Source organism: Hipposideros armiger, unplaced genomic scaffold (genome assembly GCF_001890085.2).
Source record: "Hipposideros armiger isolate ML-2016 unplaced genomic scaffold, ASM189008v1 scaffold_572, whole genome shotgun sequence".
NCBI classification, from domain to species: Eukaryota; Metazoa; Chordata; class Mammalia; order Chiroptera; family Hipposideridae; genus Hipposideros; species Hipposideros armiger.
In genome coordinates this window covers 836315-859942 of record NW_017731922.1, presented here as the reverse complement: position 1 = coordinate 859942, position 23628 = coordinate 836315, and the positions used below count along the sequence as shown (strand labels likewise).

The window sequence follows — 23628 nt, the reverse complement described above, 5'->3', positions numbered from 1 at the left end:
GAAACCAGAGCCACAGGCTGGAACCAGTTGCACAGAGAATAGGGTTGTCACAACAGGAAAGGCGGGTTCAGAGCCTGCAGGAGGGACAGAGGGAGGGGGCCTCGGCTCTGCTCTCCAGCACCTCCGGTCACCCAGGAGCTGCCAGGACCCAGATGCCTAGAGGTTGGCTACCAAGAGTGCGAGCTTGGCCAGGTGCTGGATTCAGCCCTGGCTGGCTGACCTTGGACTTAAACTGTAAGGAGGGTTATTTGCTGGTGGCCTTTAGGAATCTGCCTGTGCTCCACCTCAGGCCCACAGCCCTTCACCCCCCACTGCTCCCACTGCCTGACCCTCAAACATGACCTTCCAAGTTTGCTTATCTTCAAGGACCTGCTCAAACGCTGCTTTTCTCAGGAGCCCTCCAGGGCCCTCCTGTGTACTGCTTGGGCCCCTTGCAAGCCCTGCTCAGAATGAGTTGCTTGCAGGTGGAATGTGTATTTTTCCTTCACACCTACCTTGGTACCCGACTTCATGTATCTGCCGTGTTAGAGGGAGAGATGGGGCTGGTGTAGGGAACGGATGCTGGAGAAGGAGCCCGGAGGCTCAAGTTTGAGATGGGTCTCTGGCCCTGGTGGCTGGAAAACCTGGGCAACTCCCCTGACCTCCCTGGAAGGAGGGCATGACTCACCTGCTCACCCTTTGGGGTCTCTGGCTTTGATGCTCTGGGGTCCCAAATGCTGTACACACCCTCCTTCTGACAGTCTCCCCCGCTGCCCCACTCCCTGCCCAATACTGCACTTCAGTGCCAAATTGTCTCCCTTGTGGCTGGGATGCTGACCACCCATTCTGATCTCCCGTTCATCAATCATGCACCTGAAGAAAAGGAGTACTCCTCCATCCCATGCACTTCTGAGCATCTGCCATGTGGTGTTCACAGCTCTAGTTCAGATGATTCAAAACCATCTGTAACTGCTCTGGCAGCCTCTGGCTTGGATCTGTCATCTGCTGGCCAGACCCAGAGAGAAGAGAAAGTGGGTGGCCATGGGCAGTCCACCAGGCAGAGGAGTTGCTTGAGCTTGACGTGGGGCTGGTGTCCCCCACCCCCTGTCCCCAGTGGGGCTGTTTGGATTGGAGAGCGAGTTCTGATGGGTCTCAGACTTGGAGGCTCCCGCAGAGGGAAGGGCGACAGGGAGACGAGGCGGGGCGGGAATGGAGCCTGGGAGGAGCAGAGGGTTGTGGGAGTGGGAAGGCAGGCAGCAGGGTGGGGCGGCCTATGAGATGGAGAGATGGTGCCCACATTCCTCCGTGGGTGATAACACCGGTGAGCTGGGCGCTAACCTGAGCCAGAAGTCCGCCTGCCCTGAAACTTGTCGTTTCGGGAGCAGCATCCCTAGGCTCTGCCCTCTGGGGTCAGGGAGTACAAGAGGGGGAGGGGGAGGGGCGGGAGCTAGCATGTGCAGTGGGGTCTGCCGGGCGTGTGTCCTGCTGCCTCTCCCCTTTACAGACCAGGAGGTGGCTCTCGTGAACACGTACAGGGTGGCACGGGCCAACACCAGTACTGTGAGCACCTACTGTGTGCCGGGCACTGTGCCAAGTGCTTTCACCCACGACTGCATTTAATTCCTCAACTCTCCCCCGCTCCCCGCCCCATCAACTAGGGCTGAGCCATTGTTCTGCGGTCCAGACAAGGACACTGAGCCCAAGAAGTGAGGTGACTTGCCCAAAGCCCTAAACCTGAAACTGCTCTGAGAGATAAAGTCTATTATAACAAAACCAGAAACAAAGCAAAAAAAGTCCTGAGCCTTTGACTGAGTCCTAGGCTTTCCTAATTGTGGGGAATAAAAACCCTTTTTAGCAAAAGATAAAACTGGGCCTGCGTCACTCAGGCCTCTCCTCCCTTCTTCTGACACCTGGAAGTGACCGAAACCCAATTAGATATTTAAATAGGGTGGGGGGGGGATGCCCAGGAAACCTGACCTCCACCTCTGCTTCTTCTAGTACTGCCATGATGGTGACATTGAGCTACATATGATCCTGGGCCCTGGGTTGAGGAAAGGACCCAAGACCATCCCACCCTGAAGTTCCTGCTGTACCCAGGTGAAGCATGGATGCCCTAGAGACAGCCCCTTGTCCGGTGTTTCACGGATGGTGATTCAACAAGTTAGGCACAGACACACACGGACAAAGGTTCCTCCTGGTCAGCAGGACCTTTGGTAACAGCTGGTCTGGGATCCAAGGGCAGCCTCCCTACTGTCTTCAATCATGGTTTCAAAACCTCTTATTTATTTATTTATTTATTTTATTTTACTGGGGAACAACTATGGTCATTGGTTACACATTGCTTTCATGCTACAATGGCATAATTGACTCTTTTAGGGAGAGTGCAGCTCACAGTGGCCTGTGTGGGGATCGAACTGGCAACCTTGGTGTTATCAGCACAATGCTCTAACCAACTGAGCTAACAGGTCACCCCTCAAAACCTCTTTGTTTTTAACTATGGGACACTTTCCATGACATTTTATATGTAAGCAATAGCAGTGTTTTATTGGTGTACATTTGTTTTATAATGTAGGCATTAGTATACAACTTCTTTTATAAATTCAAGTATATTAACATTTATTTGTTAGAAAGTGAGCCAATAAGAGCAATGTCACTCTTTTGATGAATGCACATTTCGAGACTGTTGAGTTTTTAAAAAAAAATTAGCTTTGGTATCTAATCTTATTTTGTATCAAGGAAATCTGGATTCATAGAAATAGCTGCATATGTTGACATTGTAAAACAAAATCTTGTTTTACAATCATAGAATGACCTTTAATTTATCTGATCCAGGAGCCTACAAAGGGTAAGATGAGACTTTGCCTTCAGAATGGAATCACTTTTGGCATCCAGGATTTTCTCATCCTCCTGGATGTCAGGGACTCACAAGAAAGGAGTTCCTGAGGGAGTGTCTATCTTCACCACAGGGTAGAAAATACTTTACAATGTATCGCATAAAGTCTGGGCATCCTTGGGTCTTCATTCAAAGTTTCAACACTCACTTTAATGTGTTGGTTTCATTGTTGACACTTGTTCTACTTTGGTACCAATGGTAACACTGTAACCCTGATGCCCCCCCCAGATGAGTTGTCCCACTTAGCAAAAGTTAGAAGTACCTGTTCCAGGGCTTTCAAAATGTATGAGGCATAAGAACCCATTGAGGAACTTGTGGAAAATGGGGTGACCCCAATGTAGTGGGGCCTGGAGATGCCCACTTTGGGAGATGCTGTCCAGATGATGGGACCATATCCTGCTGTCTTTGGGTGGGAGCAGACTCTGGGCTCACATGTCTTACCCAGTGGCATTGTGTGGGATGTGGCATGGCATGGCATGTGTGAGTGGGGCCGTGTGCTTACTGGTTCAATTTAACGTTAGCAGACGTGCGCAGGCCAGAATGGAACACAACAGAACAAAGCAAGAAAGGCTGGGGTAATTGCCTCGTAATCAATGACACATTTATAAGGAATTCAGATCTTTATGCAGCTTGGCAGGGCCAAGTTCATTCCGAGGTATATCCAGAAATGTTCCTCTGGCCTCAACAATTAACACTTTGTTGTCTCTAAAATATTAACGGTGCACAGGACATGTTCTTGGGTAATTTTTTTTTTTAGTCACCAATTTTTAAAAAGCACTTTTACAAAATGCGTACAAGTGTCCTTGGACACACTTAACAACCCTGGACTATGTCAACTATATCCTAAGAGCACCACAGGTGTGACCTCAAGAACCCACCAACTTGCCCCAAGCACTAGATTCTGTGACTATCCCCATTTCACAGTTGAGAGAACTGAGGCCTGGAGTGGTGGAGCAACTCACCAGCATCGCGTAGCTCCTCACTGCTCAGCTGCTTCCCCACCCTATTTCCCCCTACTTCTCATGTTTGCAATGCTCCAGCCAAGCAGAACCCTCCCCTCTCCTTGGAGAGCAGGGTTGCTTGCCTCTGGGCCTTTGCTCTCATAATTTCCATTTACCTTGGCTCAGTTAGATATCACTGCCTTCAATATTGCTGCCCTCCTACTGGAGGGTTTCTCCGCTGGGATCACTGCTATCCCTTGGTGGGAGGTGAGTTTTCCGTCTCTTCTAGACTCTATGTCCTTGCAGGGTGTTCCCAGGAGCAGGAGCAGGACCCAGGTCCATCCCTCCCTGACCCCGTTCTGCCCCACCGTGCACATTGGAATTAATTACCCAGTGAATGTCTGTAACAGACTTCGATTTTTTGTTCTTGAAAAAAGCATGTATATCACTGTATAAGAATATTTTACCAAACATTACAACTATATCTGGATGTTTTATTTTTTTGAGAATGTTTTGTTCTCTGCGAAAGTATGTTGTAACCTGGGCTGTTGGTTTTTCTGGCTGCTTAGTGGAAAGTGGCTAGTAAAAGACTAACCTGGTCAGCCTTGGTTCCAGAGCCAGTAATGGGCACATTTTTGTGGGAAAGAGGGAGCAAGGTGGCAGAAAACAAAAGCGTGACCACATGTTAAGTGCTCAGATACTCAGCACTCATCTGCATGCCCAGAGTCGCTCTCCACACTTTTACCTGTTTCTCCCCATGTATTCCTCCCCACAGCCCTGTAAGGAGGGCTCTGTCATCATCCCTGTGTCACAGATTTGGACACAGAGGTGCAGAGAGCTGCAGTGACTTGCCTAAGGCCCCTCAGTGGGGAAGGGGAGGAGGCAGCACTTCAGGCCCAATGTGATTGAGGAAGGAGACTGGATATAGTACAGTAAGTCCCCGACTTTCCAACGAGTTCCGATCTGAGAGAACGTTCCTAAGTCGGATTCATTCGTAAGCCGGACAAAGTGAGTCTTACACACCTTTGACACAAATATACAATGTAAAGCATAAAAAACTAAACACATACACAAAAATACTGTAAATAAACTATTTTTACTTTTACAGTTACCTTAAAATGGTGGTACAGTACAGTACAGTACGACAACTGGCATGTAGGGGGTTGCATGGAGTGAGCTGACAAGAGGGGAGCTACTAACTGGAGGAGGGAGGGCAGGTGGGAGATGGTGGAGCTGCTTTTCCTCTTGCTTCCGGACATCCTGGGCTCTGATTGGACACTGCCCTACTGTTCACTATCTCACTGCACAGTAAGCACACAGCTGCACAACTGTGACAGTGTCCGGCAGACACGTGAGTGACTTCTGCGATTTGTCCGCATCTACGTTTGTAATGCGAGGTCCGTTGGTACCTGTGAAAGTTCGCAACTCGAATGTTCATGAGTCGGGGACTTAGTGTATTGTGAAATGTTTATGGGGATCAAAATTGGTTCACAGCAGGCAAAGAGGCGTTCTCTTGGAAAAAATACTCTGATGAGCTGTTGAGACAAAAAGACCCAAAGAGTTCAGCAACAGTGTCAAATTGCCGCATGCAAGAAAATGAGAGGAATTTTGGTTTTGTCCTGAGAAGGGAAGAGAAAAGAAGGGACCCTTGCCTGGGTCACATAGCAAGGTAGTGACCTCTTCGACCAGGAGGCCAAAAGGGCTCAGGAGGTGTCTTGTGTTGCTGGGTAGTACCAGGCTCGAAGCCACCCTGTGGCATCCAGTCTGCAGGTGTCACCATTTTGTATCCGGCTTTTTCATTTAACATTTTTGTTTAAGCATTTCCCCGTATTTTGCTACACTGTTCTCCGGATTGTTTTCAAGGTGATGACGTGGAACCAGTACAGGCCTGGGGTCAGGCTGACTTGGGTTTCTAATCCTGGCTGTGCTATTTCTTCTTTACTCCACGCCACCCCCCAGCAAGTTTCCTGGCATCAGTATCTGGAACCCTCCCTGGGGCTCCATCCCTCTCTCCTCCACCACCAGCACCACCAGCACCCTTTGCCCTGCTTAAACTAAGCGACTCAAGGGGAATATACATACTCTTGTGGCGTGAGTCTGAGGAAGCCCTGATGGCATTGGCTTGAGTGACCTAGGAGAGGAAACTTTCAGAAAGACTTCCCTGAACTCCCTCCCAGGCAGCTTCGGTGCTGTCCTGCCCTGCCACCCACCCCTGGATGCCTGCAAAGCCTTGCAAAGCTCAGGCTCTAGGGGCGAGTCCCCTGGACCACAACCTCGGAGCCACTCGGGGATAGTGACCCTCAACCGCCTCTCAGGCAGTTAAGTAGTCACTCCCTTTGATTGACAGGGAAATCGGCCAATGGCGCCCAAAGGAGGCCCCTTTTGAGCGCTAGGGGGCGTGCCACCTCCTCGTTCCCATGGGCCAATCAGAGGCGCCGAAGGCGCTGTGGGGCGGGGCCAGGCGCCCCTCAGCCAATGGGACGAGCACAGCGGGTGCGGCGGGGGTGGTGCGCTCGGCGCTGGCGGCAGAAGCGGCCACGGCGGGGCAGGGCAGGGCCGGGCAGCGCTGCCGAAGCGAGCGCAAGAGCCGGGCGGGAGCCGGACCCGGGGCCGGAGACGCCGTCGCGGCCGGAGTGCGCGGCGGGTCGGGAGGCGAACGGCGGCTGAGGTGAGGGGCGCGCGGCGGCGGTTGGGGCGGCGCGGGTGGACGCGGGTGCGCGGGTCAGCGGCCGGGCCCGCGCCCTGTCAGGCCGCCGCGCTCGAAGCGGAGGGCAGTCTCCGGGGCCGCGCTGCTGGCGCTCGAACTTCCTGTCGCGGTGGGAGGGGGTGTGTTCAGGGGCGAAGCGGGCGCCGAGGGGTTCGCCGGAGAAGACATCCGGGGGGGCAGTGGGAGGGCAGTGGGGTGGGCTTGAGGAAGGGTGGGAGCGGACGGGGCGCGGGTGCGGGAGCGGGGCCCGCGCGGTCACAGGGCTGCCGCGGAGGGCGAGGCGGGCGACCTGAGGAGCGGCTTGGGAGCGGGAGCCGCGCTGTGAAGGGAAGCCCGGGGGTGCAGAGGGGCGGCGGGGCACGCGCGGGTAGGCGAGGGCGGCGAGGGGAGACGCGCCGGCGAAGAGGTGTGGCTGGGAAGCGCCAGTTAGAGGGCAGGGCTTGGTTCAGGGGTGGCCTGGCGGGAGGGGGCGGAGGGAGCGGGCAGGACACCGACGCGGATGCGCTCATTTGGGGCGCTTTGATGGCCGTCCTCCATTTCCTTCCTTTCCACCGTCCCTGCCCCTCTCCTGGCCCTGTGTGTGTGTGGGGTGCGGGGGGGGGGGCGCAAAGCCTCTTCGTGTGAGCGGGTCCTAGGGCCGGCGGACGGGCAGGAGCGGCCGGAGGTGTTTGCTCGTTCGCCCCTCGGAGTTTTGCCAGACCGTCACCGATGCACAGAAACGTGAGCGCCCTGTCTCCGCCTCGGGTTTCCGAGCCTGCCGGGGCATCCGGACAGGTTCAGGATTGGAGAGGCAGAGATTTCCGCCGCTGATGTTCTTTCCAGACGGAGTTGGTCAGGGGAGCACGCTGTGCCGCCTCCCTGGGACCCACACAGCTGCAGCCTCTGAGGCCGCTGCTCTTCGGTTGGGTGATAGAGGGAAGGCGGCCCTCAGGCGGGGGGTGTGTGCCGTTCCTGGGCCGTCTCTCCTTGACCCCGACTGTCCTGTGTTCTGGTGGTTGAGGAGGGCAGGCAGCTCAGAATCTCCAAGGGCTACTCATTGCACTGTTTACCAAACACTCCCTTGGCTGCCCTGGTGGAAATCGAGAGACTATCTCAGAGAATTTAAAAGTGAGCTGCACACAGTGAGCTCACACCTTCCTTCCCTCCTCCGCGGTTCCTCCCTCTGCAGTTACCCCAACAGGCTGAAGGTGCATTTTAACCCTCCTAGGATTACGGGCTTCGAGGCCAGGGCAAGGGAACCAACCAGGTGGGCGCTGCTGAATGCCAGCCCGCTCTCGTTCTTGCCCCAAACGTTCTTACCCACTCGATTCACGAGTCTGCCCGCAGCCTCCTCAGCGAGGCATTGAATGGGAGCCAGTGCAACTTGGGTTTCTCGTGATTCACACGGGAAACTCTCCTCTGTGTGCATTTACACTTCATTCTAGAGTTTGGCAATCTCCTTGGTGAGGTTATGCTCGTTGAGATATGAGGCCACTACATCAAAAACTTTTCTGTGGTGTGTTTTTCTTTGAACCATTCATTGTCTTGCAGCTTTAAAGAAACTGGCCATTAGGCTGATGATATTTATTACTTGGGAAAGCAACATGACACGGAGGAGTAGATGAGGGGAGATTAGATCTGCACTCTTTATTCACTTTTTTGGAGGAGAATAAAAACATTTGAATGGAAACGGCATTCTTAGCTCATGCTGTTTGGGAATTGGAACTTTATTACCTTTACTCTCAAATGTGTAAAAGGCCATAATATTGAAATCTAAAAGCATGCATATGTAAGAAACAATATCTGGGTTTTGAACACTGTCTGCTTCTGGGAAATAAGGTTGCCTTTCCACAGTCCTGGATGCCCAGCCCAGATCTCTGATGACCAGGCCATTTTTCAGGGTGGGAGCTGAGGGGCGTTCGTCCTTCATTTTTTAACATAGAAAAAATACGTCCTGACTTTTCTGATAACCCAACAGTTTCTTCTCTATTCGCTTCAGAGTCCGTACAGACTGAGTTAAGAACCTGATGTTCAGACTTCCTGCTTCTGATGGGGTCACCTGTTGTTGCAGGATGTTATGGAATATCAAAAAGATTGCATAGATTCCTTAATAATAGTAATGGCGCCTCACCTTGCGTTTAGAGTTCCTGCTAGCATTTACCAAATGCTCTCTGGCCACCCTCACCTGAACCTCCCAGCTGACTTGGGCCTGTGTTATCTGCCATCAGATTGTAATGGTGGCTTTGTGGAGGCCACCCTGTAGATTATGGGGTAATGACCGCCTTCACCTGAGTGATAGTGCTGGCTCAGTTTCTTTCCAATTAGATTGTTTGGAACTGCAGCTGCATACCTGAAGGCAGCAGTGCCTTAGTTACGACATCCATTTGCATTCCACAGGTAGTTTAGCTACCTTTTCTTCTGGCCCTGGCAGTGATCCTTCACATACCTGGAAGCATTGTCAGTGCCTGAAACCCGACTCCTGATTGGTCCCAGTGGTGGTCCTAGGGTGGCTGTGTAGGAAGTCCTTCAGTGTTTGGTATCAGTAGGAAGGAATTCCTTAGTATTCAGATGATTATGCTCTCTCTCTCTCTGCTGACTGGACAGTCTTAAAGAAGAATTCTGAAAGTATTCTGTGCAGGTCAGCATTCTTGGCATGTGTGTAGTTCCAAAGGTAACTAGTTGAGGGGCAGCTGCCATCTAAGAGCACAAGTTTTGGTATTTTGATTAAAAACACATAAAACAAACATTTCCTTTTTTTTATAAAGATTTTATTGGGGAATCGGGGGGGGGGGAGGGGAACAGCGTTGGGGAATCAGGGGAGGGGAACAGACAAGTTGCTGTCCTTTTGTTCTTCAGTCTAGTTGTGGAGGACGTTGCTTCACTGGCCCATGTTGGTATCATTACGCTCTTCCCAGGTGAGGCAGATCGGTCGCTGGCCTCTGGACAGCTACTCACGTAGCTTGTGGTAGCCCACTGCAGCAGGGGCTGCAGCCTACACCGTTGCTGGCAACTCACGGCAGCCCAGCTCCAGGTTGAGCTGTTGTTCATCATCTTAGTTGTAGAGGGCAGTATCACTGGCCCCCATGTGGGATCCGAACTGGGGCCCTGCTGCTCAGAGCTGGTGTCCCAAGTCAGCTCTTAACCAACACGCCACTCGGCTGGCCCCAAACATCTCCTTTCTTTAGTTATGTATTGACTTGTATTTATTCTCATGATCGCACATGAATCTGTTTGCTTAATAAAACCAAGTCCCATATAGCCTTTTTTTGTTTCCTAGAATAAAATATTTATTTAAAAAAATTGAAATGTATTTGACATATAACATTGTGTAAATTTGATCTTTTAAAAATTTCAATATTAAAACCATTTGAGTGTTTCTTCAGGTACTGAACTAGACAGGATGAGAGTAGAGAAACGAATAAAACGCAGCCTCCACTATCAAAGACCTCAGCAAGAAGCCTTGAGAAGGAAAAAGGATAGAAGCTTTGCTGTAACATTCGAAGCCGCTGTGCGGTGGCTTGTGTAACATACTCTGTGGCTCTATGAGGTCTGTGTGACTCTTTCCTCCCTGGAAATGTGGGAGGAACATGGACGGCCACCAGAAGCCTGGGCTCTGTCCAGCCTTTCCCTGGCTAACCCCGAGGCCTAGGACAACACGTTATCTTCAGTGTCAGTTTTCATATTTGTAAAATGAGGGGCTTAGAGGTTCTTAACCTTTTGAGAAGTTGATAAGTAGAACTCCAGCCGAGAAAGCACACCTGTGGACAGCTTCAGAGGCCTGGGCCCAGATCAAACACTCCTGGACCTACTCCTCTCTAAGCTCCCGCTCCCCTCTGATATTCTGTAATCCTCCTTTCCCAGTCATCTTTGAGCTAATAATAATGAGCTGTATTTGTAGAGGACACGTTCCAAAGCATCTTACCTCTCATTTTTTTGTCCTTAAAATTTTTCTGAGTGGTGAGGGCTCTTTTACCTTTTTGTGAGGAAGAAAGGGGTACCAGCCTGGCCACCACTTTGGGAGGACCACACAGCCCAAGGACAGTCCTGGGACCAGAACCGGGACTTCTGGTTGCCAGCTTGGGTTTTTTCCGTGAGGTTTTGTTTCCTAGGTGGTTGTCATTAGGAGTTATGTTTGGCAGTGCACGTATCCCAGACTGTGTCACTTGCAGAGGAAACTGTTTGTTCATCTGCTGAAAGGACTGTTTTCTGTCTGAATTTGGATCACTAAACACCTTTCTGCCTGACCTTCAAAAGGTTACTTATTTTGTTTTTATTTTTTTTCTTGCCATATTTTCCATAGGGACACATTTGTAGGACTTGGGTGTTTTGAGCAGACTTGTTTAGTATTTATTGATTAGAGAGTACATTGAAATGATTATTTCTCAGTTGTTTAGCACTTGAGAAACTTGTGAAATAAGTGTTAAGTGAAAATTCCAAATATTTGACTTGTTTCATCCAAGTTTAATCCAAATATGTCCTCACAGACAAGACTTTCCCTGCAGCCTGGAGGCCCCTCCCTAGGCCCAGGGCTGTTGTGTGGGTGTGAGCTGTGCCAATGACTATGACTGTCCAACAGTGGCTTCTTGTGGCCTTCTGGCCAGATTCTGAATATTTGAAGGACTGTTTTTTTTTTCCAGTTTATTGACAGCACAGAGTCGCAGCTATATAAAGAGCTCATGTATGCAAAAGAACCCTAAACTTTAAAGCCTCACAGATGTTGGTTTATTGTTGATGAATCATCCATCATAAAGATGTTTCAGATACCCAGACATGGAGGCAATAGGACAGTATGCAGTAGGTACCACTCAAGTGTGTGTGTCCGCCCATGTCCTCCTGTCATGTTACGTCTGATACCTGTAAGGAGGTGGACCGACATCACTCACTGTCCAGGCATGGAAAAGGTTATTTGTTCATTTCACAGTGCGTTTCTTAGGATTCCCGAGAGAATGAGGCAGACTTGCACAGCCTCACTGACACTGCATATGAAGCCTGATGTCATGTGTCAGCTTCCGGAGGCGAACTGCTCCCTAGAGAAGTGGTGGAGGTATGAGGCAGTCCATAAAGTGGTAGAAAATCACCAGCAGTAGGAGCCTGATCAGGAAATGAGGCGAGCCGAGGGCAGGGGCCATGGTGAAGCGTGAGCTCCAGGCTGCTGCCACCGTGCAGGGACCCACACACACGGTGAAGCTTTGCAGAGGGGAAACTGCAGGACCCGCTCGGAAGCCTCCTTTGTTAGCTCCGTTGGTATTTATGAGCATTTACCGGGAAAGCTGCATCTGTAGGTCAGCCCTTCTCTACCACGGACCTCCAGTCTGTGATTTAAATACTGGTAGATGGCAGAGTTGTCAGCAGTGAGCAGGGGACACCTTTTAGTGAGGCTGCTTTGTTGAAGTGTCTGCTTTTTATTTTAATTCCACTCTCTGGGCTGAGAGGGTTTGGAGGGAGTGTCTGTGGGTAAGGGGAAGTGGGTGAGGTGGGTTGAAAGGCCACTGTGTGTGCATTGCCCCTGGCACCTGGCTCCATCTGTAGCTTTGGGATTTTGAGATGAAGGAGACTCTCCAACTCTGTAGAGGCAGCTCGTCAGGAGGCCGGCCTAGAAGCAATCACATTTCATGGTGACAGTAGTAAATAGGGGTGTGTACAAAGTAGAAGGGACTGAGGAGGGCGGGTCTGACTGCCCTCAGGACTCTGCAGAGAGCTGACCTTGACGGAGGTGACTTTGCAATGGGTTTGCCAGACCCACAGGCGCTCTCTAGGTGGCAATGACTGACAGGAGAGGCCAGGCTGAGAGGCGGAGCTGTAAAGAACCTTGGCGTGCAAGTGGCTAGGTGTGAGAGGAGCCACTGAGGGTGGAGGGAATGGAGGCTGGTGGTCAGCTTCAGGTTGTGTGACCTGCCTGGCACTCCAAGCTCCGTGGGGTCCCCTCCTGGAGGCTGGAGTTCAGTGGCAGCCGTTTCGGGTCAGTAGACACAGCAGCTTGAAGCTCTGTGTAGAAGCGAGATACCAGCTGAGCAGTCGGGGATGCAGGGGTGGGGGTGGGGGGGTCGGATTCGGGTGGCTCATTTTAACAGAGGTCACTGTGTCTCCAGGGGCTTGAGGACTGCCATCGATGTTCCTTGGAGGCAGTGGCTAAACTCCAACAGAAGGGGCTTCCAGAGTGGGCGTCCTCAGCCTTGACTCAGTTTCTTTGCCTGCAGGTACAGTTTTGGTTGCTAATGCAGCGGCTGCCTGGGTTCTGCTTCTCTTTCCCTGTGGTCCATGCTCACAAATCCGTGCAGGCAGTGCGTAACTTTCACTGCCATTCCTGCAGAAAAGAGCTAATGCTGCAGTAAGGAGAGGAAGGAGGTGACCTAGTCAGAGTCACACAGCTCTGGGCTTGAGTTCTGCTCCACCATTAGGTAACTGCGTGGCCTTCCTTGGCCAAATGCGCCCACATCCCTAAATCCGGATGCTGACAGCCCCCTCATCAGATTGAGGGAGGGCAGTGTGAGGTGAGGGACCTGAGACCCCAGCACCTGTCCCTCGTCCCTGGTCCGGCTCAGTAACTTGGGTATTGCTCCAAATGCAATGTCTACTTAAGTGAATTTGCTAATGAAGCAAAATATACTACCTTTAAAGTGCCCAGTTGATGTTATGTCATCCAATTCTATTGAAAATCCTTCTAAAGTGTGTTATTGTTTTCTCCAGCCAGTGTATATTTAGACCTATCTTTGGTGACGTGGATCACTGGATGCTGTCAGGGGTGTTAATGTGGACGAGGCCTCTGGCTCTGCATGGAATGCCCTCCCATCCCGGCACCTACAAGGCCCACGTCTTCTCTGCTCACAGTCTCTATTCTCTGTCCTCTTTGTTGGGGTGCAGGCCCGAGGATGGTCATGGCCTCTCTGGGTTTTGAGGGCAGCCCTGCCACACACAGGCCTTGCTCCCTCTAGGTTGGTGAGTCTGTGCCTGAGCTGCATGTCACAGGTTATAGAAAGCCTCACCCTGTGATGACAAGGGATTGCTGTGGCTAGACTTAGTGACTGTCAGCATTGGAAGGGAGCATGTGTGATAGTGATGATAACTCATAACTAGGTGGTGAAGAATATAAAGACTTGAAAAAGGGAATGAGAAAGCTATATGGGCACTGATCACATGTGTAAAATATTATTAAAATAATATACAGCAACAATGTTAAGGTTGTAGAATTATGGAACATTAATTGTTTTCCAAACTGTACCATTTCCCTTCTACTTTTGGAATGAATATTTAAGTCATAACTTGACTTTATGATTAAAATAAATATATATAAAAGCAGCTTGGTTGTAGGCATTTGCCGAGCACTTCCCATAGCCCTCCTTTTGGTTTTGGAGCAGCCTTGTTGGTTTGCTCCCCTCTTCACTCTTCAGAGAAGAAGGAGGCATAGAAGGGTGGTGGTTTTGCCTGAGGTCGGTGGGCCAGGACCCCACACAGGCCTGTCCATGTCCGGCGCTTGGGGGCGCCTCCCTGGGGCCTCTGTGGGGGGCCTTAGGCTGGCTTCCATGCACAGAATAAACTGTGGATAGCGTTTTAAAGTTTCTTTTTCCACTGAATGAAATTTTATTATTATAAAGTGATGCCCAAACCATAGTTGGTGAACATTTTCATGTCTTAAATTGCGTTTGTCTTTCATTGTACCCAATTATATTGTCGCCAACTGAGTGTGCCAAGTCTGTGAGTTGTGGTCTTCAGAGCAACCGCAGAGCAGGCTTGCCCCCCGCCTGGACCTCCAAGCCCACTATTAGTAGGTTTTGTAGCTGACTGATGGCTGGGGGACAGAGCTGGCCTGCGTGGGCGCCCTTTAACGTGGCCATGACGATGAGGAAGCAGTTGTGACCTCTGTACCAGCAAAGGTATCATCAGCTAAGGAGTCTGGGCAGGTGCCAGTGAGGAGGTCGGGTGAGGGTGGGATTTCTGGGAGAGCATACAAGAAGCTTTACATTCCTGTTCATTTAATTCTTGCACAACATAGCGTTAACTCCCCTTTCACAGGAGTAAACTGAGGTTCTGAGAGATGACGTGACCTTCACTTGGTTGCCGTCAGAGCTGACCCTCAGCCCGACTCCAAAGCCACGCTCATTTCACTTATCTTGCTGCCTTGAATAAGTGAATTCTGAGTCACTCGCCTGCAAATATGAAAATAATCTTTAAAAGTTAATCATCTCTGCCTCTCAGAAACAGAAACAAGGCAAGTTATGTGGTCTTTTGTTTTGTTAAGGTAGGTATGCCTGCAATTAACTTGGTTAAGATAATCTGAAGGTTTGTAATCATTTATACAGCAGGGAGGTGAGGGAGGAAGGGGAGAGGCTTCTAAACAGCCTGGCTTCTGGGCGTGGGGCAGGGTGGCTGCAGCTTATCCTCCTGTTTACCTGCCCACCCTCTGCTGCTGCCTTAGGAATACCTTGCCTCACCTTTCACCAGCTGCATTTGAAAGGTGACATATGCTAATAAAAAGCAGTTAGTCAAGGGAGAAGAAATTACATTTCTGTAGAGCGTTGGTTTTGTACACATTTCGTAAAATTGTGAGAGTGTCACGTTTTCTTGACATTGTGATATCAAATGAAGATGATTTGTGCAAGTAAATTCGAGCTGATGTTTGTTTTTATGCTTATGATAATCACCATTTTTGTGTCAAAAGGCATTTTTTTTTTTTTGCTTTCTTGTCTTTTAGGTCTTTTAAATATTGAAGGTGCAACATAGAAAATAGAGTTTTCTGAGTAAAGAACTCTCTTTGTAGTTTACCTTCCATACGCATAGGGGTTTAAGATGTATCTAAGAAGCAATGGCTGCCACCCTACTAAGTGCCTGCTTTGCTCCAAGCTTCAGAAGAAGTAAGACAGGTGCGTTACCTCTGAGGTTACTAGTTTGAACATGAGGACACTGCAGGTAGTGAGATCCAAGGTCATCCAGGTTGTAAACAGGGGAGGGGCTTGGAAGCCTACACTGACCGCATGTGCCTGCCTCCATTTCACTGATTGACATGGTTACGATTGTGCTATTCAGATTTGCTTAAATATTTTATCAAGTATTTTTCATATTTTTACCCATTGTCTTTAAAAAGATGTAATGGTTGCATAATCCTGTAATGAGATTAAAACATTCCCCTAATGCTGGACATTTTAGGTTATTTCCACTCTTTTTGCTATTGTAGATGAGTTTACAGTTTAGAATTTCATTTTTCATCTGTGTAACTAGTTCCTGGGGATAAAGTCCCAGAAATAGAAGATTAAAGGAGCTGCACATCTTAGACGGTTTTGAAAACCTGCTCTGTCACTTGTAGGTTTAGTTTTCTGATATTTATGGGTGAAAATGTTGAGGAATTCTTTCCCGTTAAGATGCCTTGGCCTTTAGAACTTCCAAGTATCTGTGAGATAAACTTTTGTGAGAGTTTCTTAAATGAGTCACATTTCCTTCCAGAGTTTTTGGATATCATTTTACTTGAATTAGATGCTTTCCTTTTATAAGCAAGAAACAGTCATTGCAAAAGTCCTTCCTACTTTATTTATTACTCACCTGAGCTAAAGTTCTCCATTCCCGGGGTTGTAAATGTTTGTGGTTGCATACCTTCACCCGCTCAGTCACCGGGTACTCTGAACCACAGTAGCTCTCAGGACGTGTTCTTGTTTTCTTCACTTCCAATCTGAATATTGGGAAAGACTATGCAAGGCTGTTTCCCGTGTCATTCATATGTCAGCACGGCCGGAGGCTCTCGGATCCTCCTGATTTTGCCTGAGTACCCTGTAGATAGAGACTGCTCTCACGGAAGGCCCTAGCTCTGTTCATTGCTAGACAAACATCTCAAAGAACACATTGGGAGCTTTATAGTGTTGATGCTTACTCACCTTGGTTTTGTTTGTTTGCTTCTTTGTTTGTTCAGAAGTCACCGTGCCCTTCACTGCGTTTTTTCACCATGGGTTGGTTTACTTTTTCGCCTGCAACTGTCTCTTAGGTATTCACCCTCAGACTGAGACCTGTTTTCCTGATGGCTGATTTTCCAGGGTCTGCAAAGGAAAGTGTGCTGAGCAGGGTCAAGGAGGGGCCCCAGGTGGAGAGCAGTGGCCCGACCTCAGCTCTCACCCTTGGGTTCCGGCTGTTTCTGCATAATGGCCCCCCCTCTGTCCCCCACTGGGGCTGCTTCCCTTGTAGTTCCCTGGCCTCGCCATAGACAAAAACTCTTTTCTTGGTTCCTCTTATCCCAGCTAAGAAAGCTGACCTTCACAACAAAACGAAGATATTACTACATAGGAAGGTAGAAATAAGAGGAAATAATCACAAACAACACAGAAACATAATGCGTTTTGTTTTCCAGGTGCAGTGGGGTTTTGGTGCCAGCACCGTAGGGCCTTGGCTCTGCGGGGCGCTGCCCAGCTTCCTGCTCCTCTTCACCCGTGTTTATTCTGCCAATAAATCCGCATTTTAGAGGAATGCTTTGCTCTGTGCTTGGCAGTCTGTGTTTTTATCACAAGCATGGAAATTGTACTTTGCCCTGGTTTCCTGATGCCTAAACATGTCTAGGTTGGCTGTTGCCTAGGCAACTGGCTGAGCTGTTGGTTGTGTGTGTGGTAAAGGCTCTGGCAGGGGCTGGACAGAGGCCCCAAGTCATCCTCCGGCTTCTCAACAAAGCCGGATGGTAACTTTCAAGCCCCAGAGGCACAGGCTCTCAGTTCCCGTTTGTCCTTTCCGCGCATAAGTCATGGAAGAAATGAATGTGCCTGGATCACTGGAGTGCGACAGTATGCCTCCTTTTATGAAACTGACTGACGTCGTTTGTAAATTCCAGACGTATCTTTCATTGTTTTACCTTGAGTGCTGCTTTTATTTCCTTTTGGGTTCCTTTCTTTCCTTTTTGCTCTTGCAGGTGTGGATCTGGAGTGGCCCTGTGCCGCCGGTGTGTGCAGGACTCATTAGTACGTACAGGGCTCTGCAGACAGGTTCCACTGGGCGTGAATCCCAGCGCTGCAGTTTATTGTGGGCTCGTGGGCAGTTTCCATGCCTTTCTGCACCCCACTTTCCTCACCTCTAAAATGGGGATATGGATTGTGGCGAGGGCTGGTTGAGTGATTATGTGTGTCACACGTGGGTCAGTGCTGCACCTAGGGAGCCCATTTAGTACCGCCATTGGTGTGCCTTGGGCCTCCCCGCCATACTGCCACGTGCCACCTTGATTCCTGCTTTACAGCTGAGGAAACAGGCTCACCGAAGCTTAGTAACTCCTCAGACCACATCTGCCTTTGGTGCATGGGTGGTCCCCCACGGGGTCCCTGGCTCTCCAGGATGCTCGGGGGTGACACAGAGGGACTGCTCACTCAGGGCTCCTTCCACCAGGAGTAGCCTGTAGATGGAATTTTTACTGGCCCTGTACACACACACACACACACACACACACACACACACACACACACACCATTTATATGTTACGGTGTATAAATGATGCTGTGGTTATGATTAATAAAATGCCAATTCATTTTAAAACCTGCGTGTGTAGCTAGCCTTTTGTCATCTTGATTTCCTCAGTCATTGAATGCTGAAGGTACCATCATCTGGGGAGCTAGGAGCCTTGCTGATCTTAAAAAGAGTCTTTTATGTGGCGAGAGTTTAGTAGATGTTTATTGCTGCCTGCTCCGTGTATGTACTTCTGTCTGTCTGGCATCACAGATCGTATGTTGAGGAGATGGAGTCCCCAGTGTGGCTGGGCTGCATTGTGAACTGGGAGCAAGGTTGGGAGTTTAGAATCCATACCAGCTTCAAACAGGAGTGTCTGAAGTCTCCGTGGGCACCTAGAAGGTGCTTACATCCAAGGGGCTGCGAGGCATTCTGCTGGGTCCCTCGGTTCTCTGGAAGCATCGATTCTGGCTCACCCTTACCTGTCTCTCCTAGGGGCTCTTCATGGTGCAGTGATTTTGTTTTGTTTTAATTCAGCAAGTCCTGCTCCCTCCTTAACCTGGGGCTCTAGTTGGAAAGTACATTCCCGAATCCAAACCGCAGTGTTCAAGGCTGGGCCCGCCCCTGGCTAAGCCATTGATCTTGTCGCACTGAGGCCAGCCCCTGAGAACCTTTCCTTTTCTAGGAGAGCTCTTCTCTGTGTTTGATTTTGCTCTGTAACTTCATTGCCCTCCTCACCTCACCTTGGTCATTGGTGTGCTGAGACACGTGAGTGGAACCCGGCAATGTTTCTTGACCTGTATTTGGGTCTCAGATCTCCTTCAGAATTTCTTGAAAATAGATTCTCTCAGGCTGGCCAAGTGGCGCGTTGGTTAAGAGCTGGCTTGGGATGCCAGCCCTGAGCAGCAGGACCCCGGTTCAGATCCCACATGAGGGCCAGTGACACTGCCCTCTATAGCTAAGATGGTGAACAACAGCTTGACCTGGAGCTTGGCTGCCATGAGTTGCCGGCTACGGCGTAGGCTCTAGCCCCTGCTGCAGTGGGCTGCCATAAGCTACCGTGTGTGGCCGGCAGCCAGCGTGAGTGGCTGGCAGCCTGCGTGAGCTGCCAAGAGCCACTGTGAGCGGCCGTCCAGAGGCCGGTGACAGATGAGCCTCACCCGGGAAGAGCGCAATGATAATACCAACATGGGCCAGTGAAGGAACATCCTCCACAACTAGACTGAAGAACCAAAGGACAGCAACTTGTCTGTTCCCCTCCCCCAATTCCCCAATAAAATCTTTAAAAAAAAAAGAAAATAGATTCTCTCTCACCAAAATGGATGCAAACATTTTTGCATGCAGCTTTGATGGGTTCATAAATCCCCATTCACTTATTCAACCAATATTTGTTTTTTTGTTTTTTTTATTTTTTTAAAGATTTTTTTTATTGGGGAATTGGGGGGATGGGAACAGTGCTGGGGAACTGAGGGAAGGGGGGGGATGGGAACAGTGCTGGGGAACTGAGGGAAGGGGAACAGACAAGTTGCTGTCATTTTTGTTCTTCAGTCTAGTTGTGGAGGACGTTGCTTCACTGGCCCATGTTGGTATTATCATTGCGCTCTTCCCAGGTGAGGCAAATCGGTCGCCGGCCTCTGGACGGCTGCTCACGGCAACTCTTGGCAGCTCACACTGGCTGCTGGCCACACATGGTAGCTTATGGTAGCCCACTGCAGCAGGGGCTGCATCCTACACCGACGCGGGCGACTCACGGCAGCCCAGCTCCAGGTTGAGCTGTTGTTCAGCATCTTAGCTGTGGAGGGCAGTGTCACTGGCCCTCATATGTGGGATCCGAACCGGGGCCCTCTGGCATCCCAAGCGAGTTCTTAACCATCGCGCCACTCGGCCAGCCCCCAACCAATATTTGAATGTTATAGGCCAACCACGGTTCTAGGCAGTGAGGTTATAGCAGGGTCGCAGTAGACCAAGACCTCACATTCTCGACAGGGTAGGTTAGCCACCCTGTCTCAGGATGGAGAGGGAGCCAGTGGCAGTGGACTGGAGCTCACAGGCCTCAGCCTCCTGCTTGGGGCGAGGCTCATTGCCAGCCTCTCAGCTCCCTTCCAGCTTTCACCTTCTTGAACTGGTTTTTGACTTCACCATCTTTATCATCATGATTTTTTTTTTTTTAAGATTTTATTGGGGAATTGGGGGGATGGGAACAGTGCTGGGGAACTGAGGGAAGGGGAACAGACAAGTTGCTGTCATTTTTGTTCTTCAATCTCGTTGTGGAGGATGTTGCTTCACTGGCCCAAGTTGGCACCGTCATTGCGCTCTTCCCTGGTGAGGCAGATCAGGCGCCGGCTTCTGGACGGCCGCTCACTGCGGCTGCTGGCCGCTCACGCTGGCTGCTGGCTACACACAGTAGCCCATGGCAACCCACTGCCACAGGGGCTGCAGCCTACGCCGTCGCCGGCAACTCAAGGCAGCCCAGCTCCAGGTTGAGCTGTTGTTCACCATCTTAGCTGTAGAGTGCAGTGTCACTGGCCCTCATGTGGGATCCAAACCGGGGCCCTGCTGCTCAGAGCTGGCGTCCCAAGCCAGCTCTTAACCAATGCGCCACTTGGCCAGCCCATGATTTTAAAAAATTTAATCTTTACTGAGGCCTGTCTGGTGCCAGGTGCTCTACTTTTCCGTGCACGATTGCACTTATCCTTATGACAACTTTGTCTTGCAGACGGCAGGCTGGGTGTCAAGAGGTGCGGTGATAGGCCCCGTAGCTAGGCAGTGTGGTGTGTGCTGTGGGGCAGTGTGCTGCTTGGTGTTGTGGAAGTCAGCAAGCCAGGCCCGAGGACATCGTCAGAGATGCCAAGAAAAAATGGAAGTGTGATGACCATTTGGTTCTGGACCATCTCCATCCTCTGGTTCCTCCAGCTGTAAGAAATTTAACCTTTACATGACGGTCGCATCGAAGTGCCTTGACAGGGATGGGAGCATGAATGGAACGTGCTTTCAGGCCTCGCCGTGGTGGACGCTATGGACACTTGAAGTTACCAAATACATGTATTTACTGTTGGCAGAATTGCATAATCGCATCCTCAGTCCCAAATGATTACCTTGCGAATGACATTTGAAATGCATATTTTTCAGTACTTGGCTGAGGGTTTTATATGCACTTCTTCCCTACACCAGACAGTTGTTTTCTTGCTTTAACTTTATAGATTCTTTCCAATGGACAGAGTAACTTTCTGAAAAGTGGCTTTAAAAAAACTTTGAGGGGACCGAGTGGTACATTGGTTAGGAGTTGGCTTGGGACGTCAGCTCTGAGCAGCAGGGCCCTGGTTTGGATCCCACATGAGGGCCAGTGATGCTGCGCCCTGTACAGCTAAGATGGTGAACAACGGCTCGACCTGGAGCTGGGCTGCTGTGAGTTGCCCGCGATGGCGTAGGCTGCAGTGGGGCTGGCCGGCAGCGGGCATGAGCTTTTGTGAGCTGCCGTGAGCCACCGTGAGTGGCCACCCAGAGGCCGGCGACTGATCTGCCTCACCCAGAAAGAGCGCAATGATAATACCAACATGGGCCATAACTAGACTGAAGAACTAAAGGATAGCAACTTGTCTGTTCCCCTCCCCCAATTCCCCAATGAAATCTTAAAAAAACAAAAAAACTTTGTATCCTCTGTGGAGGGTAGAATGAAGCAGCATGATCTTGACTCAGCCCCTGACATAACAGAATCATTATTCTGACTGGAAGTTTGCAAGCTGGCACCCTGCTGGCATCGACAGCTGCTAGTTTCTTAAATATTTACATTTAATAACTTTATAGCTCTGCTTCCTTCCACGGCTTGCCACGACTTCATGTCAAACACAGAACTGCGCCTTTCGAGTTATTTGGAAACATGACTAAGTGACAAGGTTAAGTTTCTCTACAGCCAACTCCCATGTGGAGGAATGGGTGCTGTGCGTTCAGCTCTGTGGTAATGAAATGCTGCAGTGTCCAGTCATTCTTCCTGGGCCGTGGGGTCCGGAGAAGCCCCGAGGCTGGGAGGGGAACGTTCTCCTTATGTGACCAAGGGACAGTTGTTGGAAGTCAAGTTCTGAGAGAGTCGGGGAGCCTTTCTGAATGGAATTTCTAGTCTGAAGGGGTGAGGCAGTGTTGGGAGGTCCAGGTTTGAACCCAATAAGGCGGAGATTGGGTGGCTGACCAGAGACCACCTGTAGGGTTTCTGAGTGGAGTGGGTGGCGGGAGGCAGCCGTATGGCTTTCCCTGGCTGCAGGGCTGTGGTACTGCAGGTGGCTGTGCCACACGGAACTCCTGCCCTGGGCCCTCTTCCAGTGTGACTCTTCCTACGTAGTGAGGAATCTGAGAGGCCAAGGGTTGTGCTTACCTGAAACCTGTGCCTCCCCCTCTGGACCCTGCATGGAGACAGAGACCCCGGAATTCCCTGTCCCAGTAAACGCCCCCAGCCCACTTACAAGACCTGCGTGAGCCTCTTTCCTGGCTGCGTCCCACTGGGGGTGGACTCTGTCACCGTGTGCACACGCTTCTGGCTGAGAGGTGGCCTCACAGTGGCGATGTGTGTGTGGATGGAGCTGGGGTGTCCCTGTGAGTGCACGTCAGGGCGCTGCTTGGGATTCCTTATATATTTGGTGTCTTGAAATAACAGAGCCCGTGCTTACTTATAGAGTGTGCTTGTCCCCCCTGCGTCCCCTGCCGCTCAGGACACCCTGCAGAGCTTGGAGGTGCCCTTCTGGGTCTGACAGCTGGCTCTTGGGGAGGTGCGTTCCAGAGCAGACCTGGCCTCTGCTCAGCCGTTCTCACCACCAAAGCAGCCACGGGGGAGGAGGACCACGTGCACGGGGCCTTTTTACCCAGTCTCCTTGTAGGGCTTGGCTGGTAAGGTTTTTTGGGATTTCATTAGCATCTGGCGCAGTATCACAAGGACTGCCATCTATATTGTGGTCTCTTTTAGAGCTCGTATTTTATTTTCGCTTTAGCTCCATGGACTTTAGACTGGAAGACTCCCAGGGAACAGCTTTGACGTTGATATATGAAACTTTTCCTTGCAGCAAAGCACAAACACCCTGGTCCCGAGGTAAACAGCTCTTCAGGTCACTTCTTTAGCAGCAATGCAGTGCTCCAGGCACATTGTTCGTGTGACTTCTTGTTCTTCAGGAGGGGAGGGACGTGGTGTCTTGAGCCGCTGCCACAGGGGCAGCGTCCCACAGTACACATGACCGGCCCAGCTGCTGCTGGAGCTGGAGTGCCACCTCTGCCGGAATAACTGCCGGGTTGGAAGTGGAGAGAGCAGAGGAAGCGCCTGACGGTTGTGGAGGCTTCAGCAGTGTCCCCAGCCCAGAGGGTCACAAAAGCTGGTCTGAAATGGGGTTCTCACCAATGTGAGAAAAATAAGGGCAGCGTAATTTTTATGTTAAGGTTAGAAACTGCTTTGTCTTGGGAAGGGCCCTCTTTTAGTATAAAATCGTGGCCTTTGTATCTTTTCATTGTAAAATGTCCTTTCTTGTAGTGTTGGCGATAAGAGCTGGTAGTTTTTTTTTTCTTCTCTATTTATTTTTTGGTATTTGATGAAGGACTTTTCACCTGGTTTATAGCGCTTTTTTTGGGGGGGGGGAGGCGGGGGAAGGGGAAAAGACAAGTTGCTGTCGTTTTTTGTTCTTCAGTCTAGTTGTGGAGGACATTGCTTCACTGGCCCAAGTTGGCACCATCATTGCGCTCTTCCCGGGCGAGGC

The 23628-nt window shown here is 50.4% G+C and overlaps 1 protein-coding gene across 12 annotated transcripts in view; it reads left to right on the top strand.

Annotated features, from left to right (window-relative positions):
* The first annotated feature begins 6331 nt into the window (after window positions 1-6331).
* PACSIN2 (protein kinase C and casein kinase substrate in neurons 2) overlaps window positions 6332-23628 on the top strand; it is a 117880-nt gene continuing 100583 nt past the window's right edge. For 6 of the 12 annotated variants that reach the window (XM_019624001.1, XM_019624009.1, XM_019624006.1 and 3 more), the window contains exon 1: window positions 6332-6481. The gene's annotated coding sequence lies outside the window, so the exon portion shown is untranslated. Of the gene's footprint in view, window positions 6482-7154; window positions 7241-12588; window positions 12697-15188; window positions 15358-23628 lie in introns of those variants that run through there. The other 6 variants (XM_019624010.1, XM_019624007.1, XM_019624002.1 and 3 more) reach the window with 5 other exon arrangements.